Genomic DNA, 10,163 nt, shown 5'->3' with positions numbered 1-10,163 from the left:
ATAACCTTGATAATTACAACAACCCTAGGTGCTATTATTATTTTCTCCATTTTACTGATGAGGAAACTGAGGCTGAAAGAGATTATATGACTTGCCGAAGGTCACACAATTAGTAAGTGTCTAAGACTGGATTTGAACTCAGGTCTTCCTGACTTCAGGTATAGCGCTCCTTCCACGTGCTACCTAGCTGCCTAAAAAAATAGCAAACATTTATGGGTTTTAAGATTTGCAAAGCACGTTACATATATCATGTCATTTTATCCTCAAAACAACCCCATGGGATAGGTGCTATTATCATCCTCATTTTGCAGATGAGGGAATCGAGGGTGTAAAAGTTTAAGTGACTCGGCCAGGGTTAAACAGCTTGCTAAGTGTCTGAAGCAGGACTTGAACTCAGGTATTCCTGATTCCAAGTCTTGCATATATCCACTATGTTACCTAATTTCCCTAATTTACTATTGTTGTTCATTTTTACACTGATTTTTTTCCCACATAGATAAAGAAGAACTGAAGATTATCTTAAATATTCCAAAGAATTCCAAGAAAATGGACTTTGGGATAACTGCTCTAGTCATCCACATCAATGGATAAAAGTTATATGAGGGAAATCTGATATTTAATATAGGGCCCTTCCTTACAGGTTTCTTCTTAATTGCTATTTACCAACTTAGACTGCTTGGGTCAAGTGATCTCAACTCAGCTCTTCTGGTTATTAATTACTATGTCCACAAAGTGAGTCCTTTCTAGGAGGCATGGGAATCAGTGAGTCACTGAACTGAAAGGACTGATCCACAAACATACTTGAATTTTGTTGTTCAGTTGTTCTGACTTTTTCATAACCCAATTTGGGGTTTTCCTGGCAAAGATACTAGAGTGGTTTTGCCATTTCCTTCTCCAGTCATTTTACAGATAAGGAACTGAGGCAGATAGGGTTAAGTGACTTGCCCAGTGTTGGATCCAGAATTGTCCAATGAAAGGAACTGAGGCAGAGCTCCAAGCCAGTAGCACTTTATTAAAGGGTCCATGGCCCCCTCTAATGAAGTGGACCTCAGATCTTCTTCATGATCTGAGATGCCCCCTTACTCCAAGCCCTTAGTTTTATTGTACTCGATACGCAGAGACACAGAAAGGGCAAAGTAAAATACAGAGTTTCATTGGATGATAGACCTTGATTCTGACCCTCCAGGAGAGCCAGAAATGATGCATCAGCATGGGTGGTCACAGAATAGGCAAGGCAAGGGTCATCTCCACTGAATAAGTGGTCATAAAGTGGTCCTCATATCAGGCAAGAGAGGATGGTCTGGAGGTACAAAAATAAGAGGATTTTCCATATCACATTAGGACATCCCACCCACTCTGGGCTTGGTCACACACTTATCACCCAAAAGGGTGGGGGTTCTCTAGTTAGGATTCTTGTGGCTAGGCAAGTGAATCTTGGAACTTTTATAACAGATTATTAAACAGTGAACTTACAGTTTATAGTTTAAAGTTTGGGGCCTATTATAAAAAGACTCTATCTTATCTAATTATCCCTGGATATTACATGTAAAATGTATATTAATATATGTAATTCTTATAGTAGTATTAGTTAACTAGACTGACTAAATGTGTATTGCAAGATGAGTACATCACTAATAATTGCTAACAATCATTACCCCTATAGAATCACTCCAAACAGGTTAATACTGATTGGAATAAAATAGGGGGTCCAATAAGTTTTCAGTTCTCCCTTGGTGATATGATCTAAGGAGCAGTGTTTACTCCTCTCCTGGCCTGTGCTCTGGTGTGTGAGTGATCACAAACACTCTTTTTTGCCCTGGAACTGTGAGGAGGGTTCCCCTCCACTGCTGCCACAAGCTCTGCTATGCTAGAGGGACTGCTACCTCTGAGTATGGGCAAAGAAATAGAGCTCTGCCTCAGAGCTAATGAAAAGACCCCTGTAATCCACTTCTGACCAGTTGTTTGAACTCTTTACCATCTGTGGGCTGAGAGCTGAAGAAGCAGCCGCTGCCACTGCCGATTCAGTCACTCCCAAGGCTTGCTCCCGGTTTGCTGGGGCCGGGACTGTGCTGGCATAGCCAGTGCTAGACTGTGCTCCACTCTCACCCAGGTGCGACAGACCTTTCCTGCCAACCTTTCAGGTTGCCTTAGGCTGTAAATTTGTTTCACTCCATCTTTTTTTTTTGTGGGTTTTACTGCTCTAGAATTTGTTTAGAGTCATTTTTTTTTTTGGTGAGGCAATCAGGGTTAAGTGACTTGCCCAGGGTTACACAGCTAGTAAGTATCAAGTGTCTGAGATCACATTTGAACTCAGGTCCTCCTGACTCCAAGGCCGGAGCTCTATTCACTGCGCCACCTAGCAGCCCCTAGAGTCATCTTTTAAAGGTATTTTGGAGGGAGAGCTCAGGCAAGTCCCTGCCTTTACTCCACCATCTTGGCTCTGCCTCCTAGGGGGTCCAATAAACCATTCCTCACCAGTGTCACAAAGCTAGTAAGTGTCTGAGGCCAGATTTGAACTCAAGAAGGTGAATCTTCCTGACTGCAGGTCCACTGTACTACCTAGTTGCCCCAAAATGTGCTTCAATACCTCCACTCAAGTTGTACTAAGTCAATCTACAAATATTTATTCTTATGCAAGGCACTGGCTAAATGATAGGGGTACAAGTAAAGGTCTCTGCCCACAAGAAGCTCACATTCTAATGAGGGAAACAATGTAAATAACTAGGTACCCACATGATACATACAAAGAGGAAGGTCATCTCAGAGGAGAAGGTTCTAGCAGCTGGGAGGGACCCAGAAAGGTCTCCTGCAAAAGCTGGCATTTGAATTGAGCTTGGAAGATAAACAGGAAAATTAAGGGACAGAGGTGAAAAAGAAGGACTACCAAAGTATAAGAGGGACAGCCACTGCAAAGACACAGAATCATGTATCTCAAGACATAGAATGTCATATTTAAAGACCAGGAAGGCCAGTGCAACTAGATGGTAGAGTGTGTGTGGGGAGTAAAATGTAATGACTTCAATTGTCCCTTCCAACTTTGAGATTCTTTAACTATGTTAAAACCAGAGAAAATTTAACTATAGAGTTCAACTAGGCTAAGACCTTCATTTTAGTGATGAGGAAAAAAATTGCTTATCAAGATTAACATAAACTCAGATGCCTTCTGTCACAGTCTCTTCCTTTGCCCTGTCTCATACGAAAAGATGGCCCTTCTCCTTGTCAAGCCAAGCCCTCTACATGTCCAAGTAATCCCATCCCATCCCATTTTCTCCAGCAGATTCCCCCCTGTCAGCCCCGCTCTCCCACTCATCTTCAATCTCTCCCTGTCTCCCTGTCAGAGGCTGCTTCCTTCTTACAAATATACCCATGTCTCCCCCATCCAAAAAAAACCCCCAAACCCTCCCCCCCTTGATCTATGCATCCGTGCTAGCTCTATCTCCTCCCTTTCATGGATAAATTCCTTGAGGAGGTTATATACAATTGATGCCTCTACTTCCCTTCCTTTCATTCTCTTCTTAACTCTCTGCAGTCTGGCTTCTGACCTCATCATTCATGTAAAACTGCTCTCTCCAAAGTTATCAGGGCTCTTTTAATGGCAAAATTTAATGGCCATTTCTCAATCCTCATCATCCTTAAAGTTTTTCATACTGTCGATCACCTTCCTTTCCTGTATTCTCTCCTCTCTGGACTTTTGTGACTGCTCTCTCTCTCTCTCTCTCTCTCTCTCTCTCTCTCTCTCTCTCTCTCTCTCTCTCTCTCTCTCTCTCTCTCTCTCTCTCTCTCTCTGTTTTCCTCCTGCAGTCTCCTTTGCTGAATCTTCATCAGGTCACACCAGCTAACCATGAGAACACAGGGCTCTCATATGACTCCATCCCTTCCTTCTCCCTTCCCCAAGATGGTGTGCAATCTGATATAAGCTATACATATACATTCATATTAAACAAATTTTCACATTAGCCATGTTGTAAAGAAGAATTAGAACCAATGACTCCCTATCTAATAAACTCCTATAGTTCCCCACCACTTCCAGGATCACATACAAAATCCTTTATTCGGCATTCAAAGCCCTTCATAACTTAGCCCCAGGGGTATGCTGGTAAAAGTTTAATAACTGGCTCTCAAAAAAACATAAGCAGGATATACTTTGAAGTTTAATCAGCATTATTAATATTTTCTCCATAGCTTTCTCAAGCCTAGACAATCAATTAAACAATAAATCAAATCTTTATTTGTACTGATTTCTCAGATATAAATGCTTATGATTTGCAAGTCAGTATGAGCTGGCCCCAGCACACTCCTGCCTGGCCCTCTCCTACATTTTCAGTCCTTTCACACCCCACATACTCTGTAACTGAGGGACACTGGTCTCCTTGCTGTTCCTGAACCAGATACTCCATCTCCTAACTTAACGCATTTTCACCGGCTGTCCTCTATGCCAGGAATGTGCTCCTTCCTCATCACTACCTCCTGTCTTCTCTGACTTCCTTCAAGTCCCAGCTAAAATCTCACCTTAGAGAAGCCTTTCCTGATTCTCCTTAATGCTAGTGTCTTCCCTCTGTTACTTATCTTAAATTTAACCTGTATTTATCTTGTTTGTATATAGTTGTCTTCATTAGATGGCGAGCTCCTTGAGCCAGTCTTTGTATGTCCAGCACTTAGCACAGTGCCTGGCACGCAGTAGATACTTACTAAATGCTTGTTATCTGTCTGAACTGACCCTAGCCATAGGTTTCCCAGGTATAAGGTGACTGTCTTGAAACCAATATCCTATTGGTGGTGTATCCATATGTGAAAGATGGTGCTTCAGTTTTGCTGCCTACCCCAAACTCATCAGGCAGACTGTTGGTGGGGAATAAAGGAAAACATGCTATCCAGCTTCTCACACCTGTCCTGCCCAAGATGATAGAGAATTCAGGGATCCAAGAATACAGAATAATTTTTAATCCCATGAAAAAAAAAACACAAAATATTTACATCCTTAGCAATCAGCCTGAAGATAAAAAGTAGTAAAAAAAATGTGAGGATATATATATATAATATATATATATATATACCTACATATATTTATATGCATGTATACATACATTTCATCATTCCTGAGGAAACCTCTCCTTTCAGTAATGCTTAGGGATGTGATCATCAGAAGAAAATGAATGTAGGCATTTCCTTCTGCAATGGGCAAGATGATATTGGCTTGGGAATGAGGAGAGTATTAGTCCTGCCTCTATCATCAAACAGTTATCTGACCTTGGGCAAGGTATTTAACCTCTATGGACTTCAAATTACTAATCTGGAAGATGAAGGGGTTTGATTAGATAATCTTTAATCGTTTCCAATTCTTATATCCGGTTGTCCTATATCTATAAATCTACAAATGGAAATCATGGCAATGTGACAATGAATAATTAACAGAGAGAGAGAGAGAGAGAGAGAGAGAGAGAGAGAGAGAGAGAGAGAGAGACGCAGAGAAAGAGACAGAAAAATGGATGGATAGATACAGCACAGAGCATTGATCAAGCACTTACTATGTGTCAGGTTCTGTGCTAAGTGCTGGGGATACAAAACCAAGAAAACAAGATGGCCCCTCTTCTCCAAGAGTTTACATTCTAATACATGAACACAAACTATAAAAGGAAGCAGGAAAAGGAGGACCGAAGGGGTAAGAGCAAGAAAGGTATTCATTTGAGTGCCAGGCATCCAGTATGGAGAATGTTTGCCTTCTGAGACTAATCATTTCATTAATGGAGCTGTGGCTTCATCTGAATAATGAAACAATCTGCACCCCACCCATTTAACTTCAATATTTTGGAAGACTGCATTGCCAAATGATATTGTTTTTCTACAGTGTTTACCATCAGGCATAACAACCCATTCTACAAAGAATTAAATTCACACTTTGTGGATCTAATTATGGAAATTACAGAATACTCTTTAGATAATTTGTCTTTAAGTGTCTGTGCTCTTTATATATAAAGTTATTTATAAAGTGTACTTCCTAGCACTCCTGGGTTCCAAGCACCTTATATACTGTCTAGGGACTTCCTAGGTCTGGGAGAGGATATGGGAGAAGGGGCACAGCTGAGCAATGGATGTTTCACTACATTCTGTTTATTGCTTGTATTTATTCTATGCCAAAAGTAAAGTACTGTAATACAGCTAAGTATTCTTCATTTATTATTGTGACGAGTGACTCCATTATGCTCCAAGACCACATGACCAGGGCTTAGTCATATAGTGAAATAAGGAAAGATGTGATCTTTGCCAAAGGTTGGGGGTCAAGAATTGATTCTGATTTGGAAAATTCATAATAATCCATACCCTCCTAGAAAGTAAACTGGTGTGGCCATCCAGAGAGACACAGAAATGCGGACTAGAAAGTCACTGACACTTCTCCAAAAATTCTGCTCAGTAGAGTGGAGTGCCATTACCAACAGGGTAAACATGGGACACCCCGACACCAGATCCTTCGTGTTGAACAGGATTAGGATCGGATACCCCCACTTCCTGATGGCAAAAGGAACAAATAAATAATTAAGCCATCAGGAATAAACTCAAATTGACAAATGAATCCATGAGAAAACTAAAGTATGATTAGAAATCACCACATAGAGAAATAGCTACCATTCATCCAGCAACTCTAAGGTGCGTCAAGTACTTTTGCGTGACTTATTTCATGCTAGCAACAACCTCATGAAGAAGGGACAACAGATGTTACTGTGCTCCCCACTGGACAGATGAGGAAACTGGGCCTTACAAAAGCTACTCAAGCAAGCCCTAATATTCAGTGATTCTATGAGTCTGTCACTATCTTGGTCAATACAAAGCAAACAGTATTTTAACTTTAAGTTATAGGTTCAGGAATAATTATTGGAAAAAGATACATGTACCTTTAAAAATGACTGAAAACAAATTCTAGAGGAGCAGAACCCACAAAAAAGACAGAGCAAAACAAATTTCTAGCCCAAGACAACCTGGAAGGTGGACAGGAAAGGTCTGTTGCACCAGGCTGAGAGAGGAGTGAAGTCTAGTGCAGCCCGTGCTAGCATAGCTCCAGCCACAGCAAATCAGGAGCAGGCCTTGGGAGTGACTGAATCAGCAGTGACAGCGGCAGTGGCAGTGGCTGCTTCTGGAGTTCTCAGAACACAAATGGTAAGGAGTTTGAACAGCTGGTCAGAAGGAGATTACAGGGGTCTCTTTGCTAGCATTCAGGCAGGACTCTCTTGCTTTGCCCATGCTTAGATATGGGTCACAGTCCTGGGTGGCAGTCCCAGAACAAGGAAAAGCACTAGCATAGCAGAACTTGCAGCAGCAGTGGAGAGAGGACCCTTATCATAGTTCCAGGGCAGAAAAGTGTACTTGTTCATTCCCCAGTTGATAAATGGTCAAAGGATCTGAACACATAGTTTTCAGGTGAAGAAATTAAACCTATTTATAGTTATTGAAAAAAATGCTCTAAATCACTATTGATTAGAGAATGCAAATCAAAACAACTCTGAGGTACCACATCACACCTATCAGATTGGCCAACATGACAAAACAGGAAAATGATAAATATTAAAGAAGATGTGGGAAAATTGGAACAGTAATGCATTGTTGGAGTTGTGAACTGATCCAACCATTTTGGAGAGTAATTTGGAACTATGCCCAAAGGGCTACAAAAATGTGCATACCCTTTGATCCAGCAATAGCACTTCTAGGGCTACATCCCAAAGAGGTCAAACAAATGGGAAAAGGACCCACATGTACAAAAATATTCATAGCAGCTCTTTTTGTGGGGGCAAAGAACTGGAAATTGAGAGGACGCCCATCAATTGGGGAATGGTTGAGCAAGTTGTGGTATATGAACGTAATGGAATACTATTGTGCTATAAGAAATGATGAACAGTCTGACTTCAGAAAAACCTGGAAAGACTTATATGGTCTGATGCTGAGTGAAGTGAGCAGAACCAAGAGGACTTTGTACACAATAACAGCCACGTTATGCAATGACTAATATTGTTAAACTGAACCCTTCTCAGCATTACAAGGATCTAAGACATCTCTAGAGGCCTCAGGATGGAAAATGCTGTCCACATCCAAAGAAAGAACTATGGAAGTCGAATTGCTATCACTTATTTTTACTTTCTGTTGAGTTTTGTTTCATCTTTCTGATGGTTCCTCTTATTGGTTTTAATTTTTGCTTACAACTTCACTAATGTGAAAATATGTTTAATGGGAATGTAAATGTAAAGCCTATATCAGATTGTGTGCCATCTTGGGGAGGGTGGCGGGGAGGAAGGGGGGAGAGAAATTTTCAACTCAAAAGCATATGGAAGTGATTGTTGATAAGTCAAAATAAATTAATAAAATTTAAAAAAAAAGAAATGATGAATAAGTGAACTTCAGAAAAACCTGGAAAGACTTGTATGGACTGATGCTGAGTGAAGTGAGCAAAACCAGGAGAACATTGTACACAATAACAGCCACATTGTGCGATGACTAACTTTGATAGACTTAGCCCCCTCAGCAACTCAAGGATCTAAGACATCTCCAAAAGTCTCATGATGGGAAATGCTATCCACATCCAGAGAAAGAACTATGGAGTCTGAACGTAGATTAAAGCATACTATTTGCTCTTTTTTTGTTATCTTCTGTTTTGTTTTGTTTCCTCTGACTTGTGGTTCCTCCTATTAATTCTAATTCTTCCTTACAACATGACCAATATGAAAATATGTTTAATAGGAATATATATGTAGAGCCTATATCAGATTGCACACTGTCTTATAGGGAGGGAGGTAGGGAATGAAGGGGAGGAAAATTTAAAACTCAAAAGCATATGGAAGTGATTCTTGAAAACTGAAAATAAATTAATAAAAAAAGAAAAGAAAATCAAGTAAGAGAAGTAGAGGAAAAATTGGGAAGAGAAATTACAGTGATACAAGAAAATCATGAAAAAATAGTCAACAGCTTGGTAAAGGAGACCCAAAAAATACTGAAGAAAATAACACCTTAAAAATAGACTAGACCAAATGGCAAAAGAGGTCCAAAAAGCCAATGAGGAAAAGACTGTCTTAAAAAGCACAATTGGCCAATGGAAAAGGAGGTCCAAAAGCTCATTGAAGAAAATAATTCCTTAAAAATTAGAACACAGCAAATGGAAGCCAAGGACTTTATGAGAAATCAAGAAACAATAAAACAACCAAAAGAATGAAAAGTAGAAGATAATGTGAAATATCTCATTGGAAAAACAACTGACCTGGAAAATAGATCCAGGAGAGACAATTTTTAAATTATTGGACTATCTGAAAGCCATGATCAAAAAAAAGAGCTTAGACATCATCTTTCAAGAAATTATCAAGGAAAACTGCCCTGATATTCTAGAACCAGAGGGTAAAATAGAAATTGAAGAAATCCACTGATATCCTGAAAGAGATCTCAAAATGAAAACTCCCAGCAACATTATAGCCAAATTCCAGAGTTCCCAGGTCAAGGAGAAAATGTTGCAAGTAGCCAGAAAGAAACAATTCAAGTATGGTGGAGCCACAATCAGGATAACACAAGACTTAGCAGCTTCTACATGAAAGGTTTGGAGGGCTTGGAAAGATATTCTGGAGGGCAAAGGAGCTAGGATTAAAATCAAGAATCACCTACCCAGCAAAACTGAGCATAATCCATGACAGGAAAAAGTGGATTTCAATGAGATAGAGGATTTCATTCATTCTTGAGAAAAGACCAGAGCTAAATAGAAAATTTGACTTTCAAATATAAGGCTCAAGAGAAGCATGAAAAGGTAAACAGGAAAGTCAAATCATAAGGGACTTATTAAAGTTAAATTGTTTATATTCCTACAGGGAAAGATGATATTTGTAACTCATAAGACCTTTCCCATTATTAGGGTAGTTAGAAGGAGTATAGATGGACAGAGGTGACAAGTGAGTTGAATATGAAGGGATGATATCTAAAAAATAAAATTAAGGGATGAGAGAGAGGAATATACTGGGAGAAAGAGAAAAGGAGAGGTAGAATGGGATTAATTATCTCAACATAAAAGAGGCAAGAAAAACCTTTTACAGTGGAGGGGAAGAGGGGGGATGTGAGAGAGGGTGAGTGAACCTTACTCTCACCAGAATTGGTTCAAAGAGGGAATAACACACCCACTCAACTGGGTACAGAAATCTATCTTA

The sequence above is a fragment of the Phascolarctos cinereus genome, unplaced genomic scaffold (assembly GCF_003287225.1).
Source record: "Phascolarctos cinereus isolate Bilbo 61053 unplaced genomic scaffold, phaCin_HiC Scaffold_726;HRSCAF=1367, whole genome shotgun sequence".
In the NCBI taxonomy this organism is placed as follows: Eukaryota; Metazoa; Chordata; class Mammalia; order Diprotodontia; family Phascolarctidae; genus Phascolarctos; species Phascolarctos cinereus.
This window is presented reverse-complemented; position numbering follows the sequence as displayed.